This window comes from Mobula hypostoma, chromosome 11 (genome assembly GCF_963921235.1).
Source record: "Mobula hypostoma chromosome 11, sMobHyp1.1, whole genome shotgun sequence".
In the NCBI taxonomy this organism is placed as follows: domain Eukaryota; kingdom Metazoa; phylum Chordata; class Chondrichthyes; order Myliobatiformes; family Myliobatidae; genus Mobula; species Mobula hypostoma.
In genome coordinates, this window is record NC_086107.1 from 40,652,752 (window position 1) to 40,668,462 (window position 15,711).

Here is a 15,711-nt window from a genome sequence, read left to right on the forward strand (position 1 = left end):
GAAATGAAGGTGTGTGGAGTTTTGACGTATATGGATGACCGCCTAGAGCTTGGATTCGCCTGGGGGGACTATGAGGCGAGGCGAGTGGCTGAGCCCGGGTGACCGAAGCGAAGTGTCAAATGTGGAGGAGTTTTTGGCCGGAGGAGTTTGGTGCAATGTGAGGAAAATGACCCGACATACCAGTTGAACTTCCTGGTGTTTGGACAGACGGTGGTGGACCGGGGGATGGAAACCCAGGTCGTCAATCTGAATGAGACACAGGGAAGAGCGGGGATTTGCACCGCACTGCGGTCATGTACTGATGAATTAATCCAGCGAGAAGAAACGATGACCCACCTTCGAAGGGATCAGCAGAAACTCAAGACGTCCATTCAGAACAGATTGTAAGATTTACAAGTTGGGGAAGATCAAGGAAGTGTTCTGACTAAGGTCAACAGAAAACCGAGAGCCCAGGGAGGGGAGTTTGACTACACTCCCGAGGAGGTGAAGAAATGGAGGACAGATCTCGGAAAAGGGAGGCGGACGCTTGAAAGGAACCTAAAGATGACTATTGCGAGTTTAAATGAAGTGGAAAAACTGAAAGTTGACCTGGAGGACGCCCTCAGGAAGAAACAACCGGAGGCTGAACATTCTTTAACTGCTGCTTTTCAGGTCAGGGCGGAAGAAGCTGGTGGGGTAACTGCGTCCCAGATTGAGATGGCCAGGAACCCTGAGTCAGAACTGCGGAGGCTGTGGCGAGAGTTGAAGGAGTCCCCGAAGAAGCTGACGTCTCGACTGCAGGAGGCTGAAGGGGTAGCCCTGGCTAAATGTTTCAGTTTGGAGAAACTCAAACAGCAGCTACCGATCGAGGGAATGAGGAAGGATACGGGTTCGAAGGATGATGTGCTGCACATGTGGTACATGCTGCCTTTCGCTAACTTCCCCGTGATTGAGGAAGAAACCTTTGGCCCTTCTCCCACTGAGTCAGGTGTAGTGGGGAGGGCTAGCTGTGGGCAGTCTGAGTTATGGCAGGATCAGGAAGGAGGAGAGGCGGGGCCCCGGACACGGGACTGTGGGCTCTGAGCTGTAGTGGTGGCCTGAGTGAGAGAGGAGTTGGCAAGCAGGCCCGAGGTATCCCTAGTAGTGTCTGAGCCTTTTGGGTTTAGGTGAGGGGGTACGGAGGTCTCAGAGGGTTAAGAAGCTCCCAGATAGGTTGGCCTATGTAGCGCCCGTGGGACGGGCGTAAAGTCCACTGTTCGGGGAGCACTGTCACTGTGTGTACCTGTGTATGTGTGTGTTGTGTGTCTGCAGGACTGGTTGGCGAGTTATTTAGCAGTCATGAGGACATGACTTTATTTGGTGGGGGGAGAGTGTAAGGGGGTTTCGACTTTTATGTTACTGCGGAGGCTAATTAAAATGGCGTCTTTGTTATGTTAATCTAGGGAATGCGGCTTTGTTGTGTTAAACGTTGAGAAAGTTTGCGCTAACAGTTTGTTTTTCCTTTAGTGTGTGATAAGAGAGTGCTATTAACCAATTGGGATAGTTGTTATGGTTTTGGTGTATTTGAAGATACTGTATGCGCGGGGTTTTGGGGCAGAAGGCGGGAGCTCGAGACAGAGGATGGACGAGGTGCTGTGAGTCCGCTAACGGGGTCGGACCCCGAGCGGGACGTTCGGCGAGGAGATGGACTGGTGTGGAGCATCTGGTCGGCCACTGTTGTTGGTCCCAGGCGGCTGGTCGAGGTGGTCCGAGGGGGTCGCAGGGTGAAGAAGAAGGTCCTTGAGCTCCAACTGTTTGTGCACAAAGAGATTGAACTTTGATAAGTGTGGCGCCTTTTATTTTCCTTTTATATTTTATTCTCTTTTAATTACATAGTTCCAGTAATATCTATAAACTGTAAATCATTTAATTGCATCTGGTATATTGTCTGTTATTTGGGCGGGGTGGGGTACCTCACACAGCATCCACACAAACTAATTACCCAGTTTGGCAGGGCCGAGGCTGCTTCCCTAGACGACAGCGAGCCGAGCGACCCTGAGGGTGGCCGGGGGCTACATATGATTGTAACATTTTAAAAACTTGCTAGAAATACTGGCAATCTATATTGAGTACCAATGAATGTTGCAAATGGCTCAAGATCTATTTGCATCAGAAAAATTAAGATTAAATCTTCAGACTTTTCTGTTTCATAGTTTGGAATGTACAGCTAACTTTATTACTTATGCCGCAGTATTTTTATGAATTAGCTGATTTATTAATGTAGTTATATGAAAGGAAATTTGTATATTTGAGAAAATTCCAATAAGATGGTGGCATGCTCTAACGCAACAGCATCTATGGATGAACCAAAGATGTTATTGTCTTTATTAAATGTATATTTTTATGATTACAAGACCATGCTGGACATTTAGAACCTAAAGTACTGCAGGTGTACCCCATCAGCGAGTTGTTCGTTGGTGGAGAAACTGAAGGAGCTTTACTTGGTCCAGACTGTGATGCTGCCTGCGACAGAGAGGTGTTGGTCCACTAAATAGATGTGCTGTCTAACAGCGAGTGATCATTTTAGTTGCTTTTCTTGTTATCACAAGATGATTGGTGGTGTCAAATGCTGCATGTCCAATTCATTAGTTTATTGGTGAACGGTGGGAAGCTGTGTGCCTTTGATTGTAGTGAGGATGAGGCCTCAAGTTGCAGTTCCATCTGCTTGCAGCCACCTGGGGGAGGTGTTGGAGTTGGGTGCTCCACTGGAGTGATGGTGTGGCACACGTCCATGCTGGAGTCAGTGCTGAACTCTAATGTTCACTCAATTTTTGGATGAAGTAGTTGTTGTACCAAGCTGTGGTGCATTCAGATAGGATGCTTTCTGTAGTGCATTTTTAAAAGTTTGGTAGGAGTTATCAGGGATATGTTAAATTTCCAAAGGCTTCTGAAGAATTTGGCATGTCCCTGACAACTAGACATGTTGGTTTGCCTTTTTTTGGCCACAGTGTAGCGGTGACTGGACTAGCAACCTGAAGCTGTCAAACGTCCCCGCCCATCTCAGCATCTCTGATAGAGACAGAGGCATGTACACAATGACCAGCACCTTTGTTTTGGTGATATTGAAGGGAATGTTGTTGTTTGCCATTGTGTCACTAAGACTCTTTCTCCTTGTTCTCTTTGTCTTGCTGTTAGAGATATGGCACACAGTAGTGGTGGTACTCAAACTTGTCAATGGAGTAGAAGCAGAACTTGGCTACACAGTCATGAGCATAGAGGGAGTATAGTAAAGGGTTTAAGGATGCAGCCTTGCTGGCAGTGATGTTGAAGGTAATCGTAGTGGAGGTGTTGTTGCCTATTTTTACTGATTGTGTTCTGTTGGTCAAAACAATCGTCTAGTTGCAGAGGGAAGTGTAGAGTCCTAGGTGTAGGAATTTGGATATGAGTTTGTTTTGTATTATGGTGTTGGAAGTGGAACTATGTTCAATAGGTCATGGTCTGATGTAGGTGCCAGGTGTTCCAGACGTGAGTGTAGGGCCAGGGAAATGATGTCATATTTCAGTGGTAGGTGAATTGTAGTGGGTCATGGTATTCGAGGAGGCTGGACTTGCTGTGTGCTATGAACAACCACTAGAAGAGTTTCATGGTGATGGATGTCAACCTACCAAGCGATCGTCATTAAGGCACATTACCTTATTTTTCTTTGTCACTCGGGTGATCATGGGAGATACTAGGAAAAGTGATGGCAAGGGAGAGTCTCAGTTTGCCATAGGGAGAGGCTCCTAAAAACACTTTGTAAAGTAATATTTTTTAATTAATTTTACCAATACCTTATTTTAAAGTAAATTCACTGAAGGTCAGTCACCTAGAGTTGTTTCAAACAACGTGGCTATTTAATACCTTAGAAATTCTTAATGTTTAGAGCTTTTGGAAGTTTGGTATCCAAAAGTGCTTTTTATCTGTGATAAAGAATGAATGAATCTTAATCAAATTTTACCTGCGGTATATCTTACCAATGTGAGTGAGAGAGTGTGTTTAAAAAAAAACTAAAACAAAAATTTTTCTGCCTGGGCAGCTGAGGATTCAAAATGATTTTGTAGTAGTACGCTGCCTTTAGCTTGGTAAACAACTTTCTTCCCATTTTCTTTGAAAGAATAATCAAGTGTTGTTGCAGTTGCAAATGCAAACAGGTGAATACTGGAACCAAAGCTGTGACATTATATTTATCACTCTTATTTTCACAGCCCAGTATTTCGTAATTAAGGCTATGTTCTACTTTCCAGCAGCACAGTTAGCAACCAGTTGATCTGAAGTTTAGAAAGTATGAGCTGGTGCTGCCAATTGGGGCTTCTTAAATTAAACCCTCAAAATGGTCTTTCATCAAGATAGGCAATTTACTGAATGCTTGTTCCCAGTTCCCATTACTACTTTTGTTTTGGTGTTATTTAGAACTTATATTTTCCTTTAAATACTTCTAAATTCAGACATACTATGTTCTAATATACAAGACATCTGAATGTTCAGTCCTACAGTAATATTTTCAACATGTACGCTATTCTGGACAAAATATGGCCTTTTTATACATTATGCAATCTTGAAATTCCTTCTCTTTCATCTGCACAGTACTATTTAGTATTAGTAAAGATTTAACAGTGTTTATTACTAAGTGAACCTAATTAACCTAGTTGCATTACTACAAGGTACAAGACTTGAGATTAAAGTGAAATGTTAGTAGGTGGATTTTCTGCATTCCATACTTGCATGCATTAATTGTGTTTTTTCAATGTTAAGAATTAGATAGAAAATATAAACACAAGAAGTGGTTTTCAAAATAAAATTACAATAAATGAACTCTAAATATAGTACAACAGTAATTAGAATTCCATAGTTGCAAGGAAGCAATTATTTATTTTTAATTAAGGTTAATGTTCCAAGCTAACTCAGGTAATTGAGCATACTTCTACCAGATCAAACAAAGTCTAAGTGATGCTTAGTATTACTATGTACAATCTAGGATACATATTATTGCTATTGAAAATTCAGAGCAGTTAGCCCATTTTGCTGCATTTCACTTTACCATTCAGTGCTTCCAGTCTGCATTCCCATAATTATTTTTGCAATCTTTCATGCAGTTATAGTCATTCCATTGCATGGTTCCCATTGGACTTGTGTGCATTTTTAGTTTTAATAGTCTTTGCTGACTTCTCTTCTTAAATTTGTAAAAAAAAAGGAAATTCAAGGAAATTAGATTGAAATTTTCATGAAGGGAAATGTTGACAAAATAATTTCACAAACATACTTCTTTAACAAATAGCTAAACTACCAGAGAACACAAGACATCTTCAGACAGTGGTGTCTCAGAAAGGCAGTGTCCATTACTAAGGACCTCCAGCACCCAGGGCATGCCCTTTTCTCACTGTTACCATCAGACAGGAGTTACAGAAGCCTGAAGGCACACACTCAGCGATTCAGGAACAGCTTTTTCCCTTCTGCCATCTGATTCCTAAATGGACATTGAACCCTTGGACACTACCTCACTTTTTTAATATACAATATTTCTGTTTTTTGCAGTTTTAAAAAATCTATTCTATACTGTACAGTATACGCATACTCTAATTTATTTATTATTATTATTTTTTTCTATTTTATATATTGCATTGATTTGCTACTGCTAATTTCAAGTCACATGCCGGTGATAATAAACCTGATTCTGATTTTGAATAAAATAAATCTTCCTCAACGAATGCCACGCTTATTGGAGAATAGTTTTCGCAATAGTTCACTGTTGTTGGCCGAATCAAAGATAGTGATGAATTGGCATATAGGACGGAGATTGGAAATCTAGGTGGAATGGTGCCACAAGAACCTCTCATTTACTGTCTGCAAAATCAAAGAGCTGATTATTGACTACTGGAGGATGAAACCAGAAGTCCATGAGCCAGTCCTTATCCTGGGATCAGAGGTGGAGAGGGTCATTTACTTTAAACTCCTTGGGAGTTATTATTTTAGGGGATCTGTCCTGAGACCAGCAAGTAAGTGCCATCTCAAAGAAGGCATGGCAGCACCTGTACTTCCTTAGAAGATTGCGCAGATTTGACATGTCATCTAAAACTTTAACAGACTTCTGTAGATGTACATTAGAGAGTATCCTGACTGCATCACAGCTTGGTATGGAAATGCTGACAAAAAAGTAGAGGATACAACCTAGTTCATCACAGGAAATGTCCTGCCCACCATTGAGCACATCCACAAGGAGCGCTGCCACAGGAAAGCAGCATCCATCATCAAGGACCCCCACCATCCGGGCCATGCTCTCTTCTTATTGCTGCCATCAGGAAGGAAGTATAGGAACCTTACTTAAATCCCTTACCACCAGGTTCATGAACAGTTATTACCCCTCAACTATCAGGCTCCTGAACGAGAGTGGATAACTTCACTTACCTCAACACTGAACTGATCACAGAACACAACCTATGACTCACTTTCAAGGACTTTACAACTCATATTCTTAGTTTTATTTATCTATTTACTATTTTTATTATTTTTGTATTTGCTGAACAGTGTGTCTTTTGCACATTGATTGCTAGTCAGTCTTTGTGTAAGTTTTTCATAGATTCTCCATTGTATTTCTTTGTCCTAGTGTGAATCCCTTCAAGAAAATGACATATGTACTTTGATTAACAATGTACTTTGAACTTTGTTTATATTTCTTGCATCTCTCTTCACCCTGAAACAACTTCAAACTCATAACTTTATATGCAATGTTGCTTTTTCTGTGATGAATTTTTATTATAATTAGTTTAATAGTTGAGCGTTAGAGTAACACATATCTATACACATTGGAAATGCAACTTTGGACACTCATCCAGATATTTGTAAAACCTAAGTGAAGAAATAGAGAGTTGTGTATCTCATTTGGTGACACTGTGCATTGTAAACAGGAACAATGAAGTTTAAGAGCAAAACGATAAAGCAAGCGACACGTAGCAAATGGAGCTTGTGATGGTGTATGAGTTTGTTTATTTTAAATATAAACAAGATTAATTAATCTTTTTGAAATGGTGAAAAGCTAAGGACTTGGGAAGAAGCAAAATTTTAAGAATAATATAGAACTCACATAAAACTACATAACTTATGTTCATGAGACAAGAATACAAAGAGGTGAAAGCTCTTTCATTTTGTCATTTATGAACTCTGGTTAGAGTATACTTAGTAGATTCTACTTAGGAAGGATATGATACCCGAGTTGATCAGGTTTACTGACCACAATAATAATCACATTAAATTTTCTCAATTATGAGGATCAAGCATGAAGATGGTGGTTGGGATAAAATATATATCCTGTATTCAATTTTTATTTCTTAATAGTGGTTCATAAGCCAAATTGTATTTAATGTGTCATTGCAATTGCAGTGATGACTTGGATTCGTTGTCTTCTTTTGCTAGATGATGAATTAATGGAATTTGATTCATTTGGAAATGCATTAGTACTTTCCCATACTCAGCAGATGAAAGGGATGCTCCCAAAACACTTTTGCAATAATTGTCATTGGTCTCATTTATTGTTTCTGTTTCTTTGCAGCTAGTGCAACATTATTATTTTCTTTATCCTTGTAATTTTATCAAAATTCTCCATCGCTGATTTTGTGCGAGTGTGTACACTTTATTTCCCACAATTTTTCTGATCTGTATCTGGTGTATTCAAAGTAAATTGCATCAGTCACCTTATGCCCATAAGTCATTCAATGTAAATTCCTTATGTAAAAATTTTTTATTACAATTTTAATCTGCTATTGCCATCTAAATTTACAGTATCTGCATGTGATGCTATTTGATTTGCTGACTGTGAAATTCTAGACGGAAAAGCAGACCTTAAGCCCTATCCATTAATAAATAGTCATAAGTACTCTCACTAAAGGGAGGTTATGTACTGTAATGACCCAATTTTCAAGGACAAGTTCGCTTCCCTTTTTGTTCTCCATAGCGAGTTTCAAGTGGTGGGTCCCCTCTCCCTACCATGAAGAAGCTACTTTCCACTTGCAAAGTAGTTTAAAACACAATTATTTTATTTTCAGTGATACATGTTTAAATCCAAACAATTTTGTTAAAACACATTTAAAACTACAGAGGAATTCTGTCTTATGTATTTCCAAATTACAAACCATTTCTAAAACACAAGGGATTTCCAAAACGTAGGTACAATTCCTATCAACTAAAAAGACAGACCAAAGATGCAGATGAATGAATCGTCTGTCACAGAAATCAAAACTAGAGGAATTGGTTCTAGTTCAACCTTTGTTTCTTCATTGTTTCCTGATATTCCTTACCTCATTCCTAAGAAGCTTGAACTGCTATCTATATTTGTAAACTTTTTTCTTTGCCACTTGGGTGAATTCAAACATATTTCTTCAGCTATTCTTTTTACACAAACTGTCTGAAAGCTTTTTGGAGAGATAGACCTCAATTACTGCTGTAAAACTAAATTCTTTGAGTTCATACAACTTCCAGCATTAATAGATCAGTTATTGATATGCCAAGTGTTTATTTCCATCTAGTCTACAAGCTTCCTTGAATTAAGCAATTTAGTCAGCATTGTCTGTTTTCAACAAGCTAAATCAAATAACTCATTGTCTTAGCTGCATCTCTCCAGCAGTTAGCCTCATGGTGTGAGCCAGCAAATTGATGGTCTATACAGAGTTTGTTTGCAAAGCTGTCTTTTTAACTTCATGCTGATTACTGCTTGCAGTTTACATTTTAAGACCTGGGGACTGGTCCCTGTTTATGACCAGAAGACGTACACTAGTTGTTTATTTTCAGTGTTTGATCTCACAAGTGGCAGCTGCTGCATTTAGAAAATGAGTTTGGCAAAACATATTCGCCTGAATACCCATCACACGCAGAAACAAATCACTAAGGAGAGCATCTCACTACTTTTGTGTTCCCTTCTTCTTGTAATAAGTGTTAACATTCTTTTAGTTTCACTACTAACTTGCTGTGCCTTTTGCAAGTCTTGTACTCAAGCACCTAGATCCCTTTGTATCTTGGGACTCTGTAAACTAGCACCAATTTGATAACATACTTTTGTTTTATCTTCATGCCAAAGTGGACAATTTCACATGCTTTCATAGTGTTCTCCATTTTCTAGATTTTTGTCCACTCATTTAATTTCTCTGTATTGTTATGCTCAGATCCAGTTTAATTTACTTTCACATTTCTCTTTGTCATCAACTTATTTAATGTTGTACTTTGTGCAGTCATCCAAGTCATTTATGTATACTATTAGAAATTGAACCCCCAGCACCAGTTCCTGTGACATTACATCTTGCCAACCAAAGACCCATTTATACATCCCGTTAGCTAACCACTTTTGTCCTTGCCAACGTGTTATGTCCTGCAACAAGAGCTTTTATATTTTGCCTTCTGGAAATGTAGGTATAATACAACTGCTGATTGTCTTTTACATAGAACATGTTTCAAAAAAACTAATTTAATCAGGAATTTGTCCTAATAGCTTAGGATGAGTGGATTCCAACTTCTTAAGAATAAACAACTTTTTTAAGTTGAATCGTGAGATTACAAGCAGAAGCTGGTTAGATGTAGTTGATAGGAAGATTGGGGTTTATATTTGGACATTGGGGATGCTTTAATGAAGCTGCTGCTAAGTATAATGCCTGTTAAAAATAGTGGCTAATGAAATGGCAGTGCAATAATAATATTGTTAAAGGCTTAACATAAAGGATTTTCTATAACTCCTTTGATTTTAGGTTTGTTTTTTTAAAAATTTATTTAGTGATACTTGGTTAAAGTTAGTTAATAACTATCCAGGTAGCATTAGGCTGTATTAAAGTGGAAAAAATGACTGAGCATTTCATATCTGCTGAATACTAACTTATGGCTCAGTTGCTTACAGTAGTTCAGTAATTTGCTGAAGCATGTGTTCCAAAACACTGCCACTAAGAGGCTGTAGAATTGCTGCAAGCATACACTTATGGAGAGTAAACAAAGGCTGTAATAATAAACAAATTTCTATTTGTCAAGTAATCCTATTATTGAGTAATCTTGGGAGTACCATCATCATTTCGATTTAAGATGACGCTACTGACGATATGTGACAGCTTATCTGCTAAATCATAAGGCAAGAGATTGGACTAGAAACATTACTTATAACACCTTGTTGAAGCAAATTGTGGTGAGGTATTGCCACAGACGGTGAGGAGATCAGTGTAGATGAGTCTGGTTTGGGGGATGAGCCTTGCTGGAGCATCGTGAGGTGCAGTATGTTTCAGCTGTAGACAGACAGAGTTTGTATCGCTGCTGGAGATGGAGTGAGCGATTTGGAGAGGCATCAATGCAGAAGAGTTTCGATGCCCTTCCACTTGACCCGGGTGTAAAGTTGAATTGCTCCAGGCACTGAGCTGAGTTGGTGAAATTGAAAATGGCTTTGGCCCAGGCATTTCGGGGAATTTGGATCCGTGTCTTGGAACTTGGTGCTTGGTCAATTTAAACACCAGCACAGATAGCCTGGAAGGCAGAGCATCAGGTACAGAGGCAAGGGTCAGGCTGATTTTTCTCACACTCTCGTGAATGTTCATTCCTTTCTCCATGAGGCTGTGAACTGATCTGGCTGCTGTGCGTTTCTGCCCTGCTGGTGTGAACACTGGGAACCAAGGCTTGGCTTGGGTCTATTCTGGCTGCTCCAGGAGCAGACCTGGGTCTCCGTCTGGTTTGGGATGCTGGCTTGCTTCAGTTGCTTGCACAGTGTGCTTTTTTATCTCTGTTTTTCTGACCAGTGGTTTTTGGTCTTTTTTAAAATTGGGTTATTTGAGTTTCTTACTTTGTGACTGCCTATAAGCAGACAAATTTCAAGGTGTATAATTTATACATTCTTTGATCATAAATGTAATTTGAATCTTTGAAATTTTCTATGAATTATATGAATGGAAATCATTACTTTTGCTTCTAGTAATAGTCTATTCTCTGGAAGATTGGAGAATTTCTTAATATTTATAAGGTTTTATGCAAACCAGAAACATTTTGATTTTCTTACTGTTATATAGTTATTGAATAATGTATTTATGGATTAAATTTACTTATTCAGATGACGTTCTGTATTGTTGTATAATTTTTATGTTTTTTGTAAAATTTGTGAACTTTTCTTGGAAATATTGTAGGTTGTCTATTTGAGAGATGGGGCTACAATAGTGATTGGGCAAGATAAGTTGGAAGATATCTTAGTGTTGGTTTCAACACCTAGATATCTTCAAAACTAACAGAAAGAAGACATGGAATTGTAATTTAAGTGAAAACAATTTCAATTCACTTTCTCTGAGTCTCATGTAGAAGCAAATATATTTTTATTGATGCAGGTAGCAACTACTTGTTTCCTAGTTACTGGTATGACTCAAAAGTTACTAATACATTATACTGCAGGTCAAATCATGGACCTGTTATGGATCTTTGGTAAGTTATTAGTTAAACTACCACTGTGCACACGTATTATACCTAAGAAATTAAGGCTGTGCAAATTGGTTTCAGTTTTTTTGCAATGAATGACGCGACTTTAGTCATCTCATATTGGACCAGTAAGGTTGATGTATTTGAGCTCGATACAAAGAAGCCAGACAAACTATGCATCATTCTGAGCAGCTTTTGTAAACATGAAATCTAATTATGTTGCATATTCCACAGAAACATACATCCAAATGACCTAGATTGCTTATTAGAATTGTTTAAATCTATGATGAACTTGGTATATAATGTAGATGATACCAAATGGAACAATTAAATGACCACCCTTGCAAGCTGTTTCACTTCCACTGGTAAATTCAGCAGAATACTATTGTCAAATCTGGTAAAACTGCTGGATATTAATGTTTACTTGGGCTCTTTTGAGCTCTATCTGAGTAGCGACGGGGATCTTTAAAACATATGTTGACTAATTTCCTGACGGTTTATTGTGAAAAAAGAAATTTCGAAGAGGTCTACTGATGGCCAAGCTCTCTATGCTATTTAATGTGTATTTGTTAGTTAGTGACCTCATATGACTAGAGTGACACTGAAGCAGCCTTTATGATGCAAGCACTCACAGTGAGAGTGCATTATTTGACAGGAAGAGAATGTAAGTTGCTAAGGATATAGTTAATGTTTTACTTTGCTAAAAGAAAACAAAAACATCAATTGCCTTCATGTAGATAAATGAAAATTGTGAAACAAAACATAAGTAAACATTTCACCCTTTTCCCTTCTTCATCCTACAGGATTAAAACTCTAATTCAAATGATTGGGCTCTTGAATTCCGCACTGGATCTAACGTGCCATATGACGTAAGAGTAGATTATTCGGCATAAATGTTGGAGAATGATAATAAGCTATATAGTGTCCAGCTGTAGAGCATAGTCAGAAAAAGGCCAGGAACTTCCAGATGCCACATTTGCTGTTGCCTGTGGTGAGAGCGCCATTGTTCTGTGTCGAATTTTGGGCAACGTGCAAGATATGGGCATTCTAACTTGTGCTACATTTGTTTTATTCTTGTGTTGTAACTGAACATAACATTTAGTGTTCACAAATAATAATTAACATAATTGCATTTGTTCTTGATCCTGTCTAATAAGTAAAACAAAAGCTCAAACCAACAGGTTAGTGCTCTCTTAAATTTAAGAGATAAACTTTTTTAATATTCTGAAATAATTCAGGTATTATATCTCAAACAACAGGAATTCTGCAGATGCTGGAAATTCAAGCAACATACATCAAAGTTGCTGGTGAACGCAGCAGGCCGAGACCCTTCGTCAGGACCAGTCCTCTTCCTATAGATGCTGCTTGGCCTGCTGCGTTCACCAGCAACTTTGATGTATGTTGCAGGTATTATATCTGATTTCTTAATTTTATTTAAGTTTCTTTTGTTCTGTTTCTGATTTATGGGTCATTATGTGTACACAGAATATTGGCTTCGTCGATGCCTGGCTTTTATAAAATGCTGTGATGAACATCCTCGCTATCAAATGATAGTAGATTTTACTATAATATGAACATAATATTACTACATTAACTTAAAATACTTAATACTTTTGCTTAAAACAATACTGCTACATTCATTCCATATGACTGCTATTATTTGTGGTTGCTTGAATATTTGCTCAGTTCTTATGGAAGAGAATTTGTCTGATCTGCCGTCTTCTGAAAATATGTTTTTTTTGTAGTTTTTATTCTATTTGGCATCAATATATGTGAACATTCACAAATAAGAGAAAATCTGCAGATGCTGGAAATCCAAGAAAAAGACACAAAATGCTGGAGGAATTCAGCAGGCGGGGATGCATCTATGGAAAAGAGTACAGTCAATGTTTCAGGCCAAAACCCTTCAGCAGGACTGGAGAAAAAGAGCTGAGGAGTAGATTTAAAATGTGGGGGGAGGAGAGAGAGAAACACAAGATGATGGGTGAAACCTGAAGGGGGAGGAATGAAGTAAATTGCTGGGAAGTTAATTGGTGAAAGAGATAGAAGACCATGGAAGGATGAAAAGGGTGGAGGAGCACCAGAGGGAGGTGATGGGCAGGCAAGGAAATGAGGTGAGAAAAGGAAAAGGGGATGGGAAATGGTGAAGGAGAGAGGGTGTGAGAGGCATTACCGGATGTTTTTCGAAATTGATATTCATGCCATCAGGCTGGAGGCTACCCAAACGGAATATAAGGTGTTGTTCCTCCAACCTAAGTGTGGCCTCATCACAACGGTGGAGGAGGCCACGGATAAACATGTTGGAATGGGAAGTGGTATTAAAATGAGTGGCTACTGGAAGATCATGCTGGGAGAAGCACATCTTTTGCTCCCCCCCCCCAACACTTTCTGATTTCCGACTCCCTTGTCCATTTGTCCCACCCCACTGATCTCCCTCCTGGCACTAATCCTTGCAAGCAGAACAAGTATATGATTGCCCCTACACCTCCTCCCTCACTACCATTCAGGGCCCTAAACAGTCCTTCCAGGTGAGGTGACACTTCACCTGTGAGTCTGTGGGTCATATACTGTGTCTGGTGCTCCCAGTGTGGTCTCCTGTATATCGGTGAGACCTGATATAGATTGGGAGAGGCTTAGCCGAGCAAGTATGCTCCGTCCACCAGAAAAAGCGGGATCTCCCAGCGGCCACCCATTTTAATTCCACTTCCCATTCCCGTTCTGATATGTCCATCCATGGTCTCCTCTACTTTCGTGATGAGGCCACACTTAGGCTGTAGGAACAACACCTTGTATTCCATTTCGGTAGTCTCTAGCTTGCCGGCATGAACATTGATTTTTCAGACTTCTGGCAACGCTCCCCACACTCAGTCTCTTTCACCATTTTCCATCCCCTTTTCCCTCTCTCATCTCATCTCCTTGCCTGCCCATCGGCTCCCTGTGGTGCTCCTTCCCCCTTTTCTTTCTGCCATGGTCTTTTGTCTCTCTCACCAATCAACGACCTGGATGTGGGTGTAGAAGGGTGGGTTGGCAAGTTTGCAGACGACACAAAAGTTGGTGGTGTTGTAGATAGTGTAGAGGATTGTTGAAGATTGCAGAGAGACGTTGATAGGATGCAGAAGTGGGCTGAGAAGTGGCAGATAGAGTTCAGCCCGGAGAAGTGTGAGGTGGTACACTTTGGAAGGACAAATTCCAAGGCAGAGTACAAAGTAAATGGCAGGATACTCGGTAGTGTGGTGGAGCAGAGGGATCTGGGGGTACATGTCCACAGATCCCTGAAAGTTGCCAGGTAGATAGGGTAGTTAAGAAAGCTTATGGGGTGTTAGGTTTCATAAATCAAGGGATAGAGTTTAAGAATCGCGAGGTAATGATGCAGCTCTGTAAAACTCTGGTTAGGCCACACTTGGAGTCCTGTGTCCAGTTCTGGTCGCCTCACTATAGGAAGGATGTGGAAGCATTGGAAAGGGTACAGAGGAGATTTACCAGGATGCTGTCTGGTTTAGAGAGTATGGATTATGATAAGAGATTAAGGGAGCTAGGGCTTTACTCTTGGAGAGACAGAGGATGAGAGGAGACTTGATAGAGGTGTACAAGATATTAAGAGGAATAGATAGAGTGGATAGCCAGCGCCTCTTCCCCAGGGCACCACTGCTCAATATAAGAGGACATGGCTTTAAGGTAAGGGATGGGAAGTTCAAGGGGGATATTAGAGGAAGGTTTTTTCACTCGGAGAGTGGTTGGTGCGTGGAATGCACTGCCTGAGTCAGTGGTGGAAGCAGATACACTAGTGAAATTTAAGAGACTACTAGACAGGTATATGGAGGAATTTAAGGTGGGGGGTTATATGGGAGGCAGGGTTTGAGGGTCGGCACAACATTGTGGGCTGAAGGGCCTGTAATGTGCTGTACTATTCTATGTTCACCAATCAACTTTCCAGCTATTTACCTCATCCCTCCCTCTTCAAGTTTCACCTATTGCCTGGCGTTTCTCTCTCCCCTCCCCCTATCTATTCCTCAGCTTTTTTTCTCCAAGCCTGCCAAAGGGTTTCAATCCGAAACGTTGACTGTACTCTTTTTTATAGATGCTGCCTGGCCTGTTGAGTTCCTCCAGCATTTTGTGTATGTGGACATTCAGTAGCTTATCTATCATAAGCTGCAGCAGAAAATTTTTACCTATTATTTTACTTTAATTCCAATACCAGTTGAATAACAGGCCTGGACAGATGTATAATTCATCCTATTCAATACCTTTGTCTGTTATTTCCAGTAACCTGGAATATCTTAAAGCATCAAACATTGCTTC

The 15,711-nt window shown here is 39.8% G+C and overlaps 1 protein-coding gene across 4 annotated transcripts in view; it reads left to right on the forward strand.

The window, feature by feature from the left end:
• stk33 (serine/threonine kinase 33) overlaps positions 1 to 15,711 on the forward strand; it is a 247,047-nt gene that overhangs the window by 27,593 nt on the left and 203,743 nt on the right. Inside the window, exon 2 of one of the 4 annotated variants that reach the window (XM_063061886.1) lies at positions 12,216 to 12,403. The exons of the other annotated variants lie outside the window; for them this stretch is intronic. The gene's annotated coding sequence lies outside the window, so the exon portion shown is untranslated. The remainder of the gene's footprint in view (positions 1 to 12,215; positions 12,404 to 15,711) is intronic. 4 annotated transcript variants of the gene reach the window in all.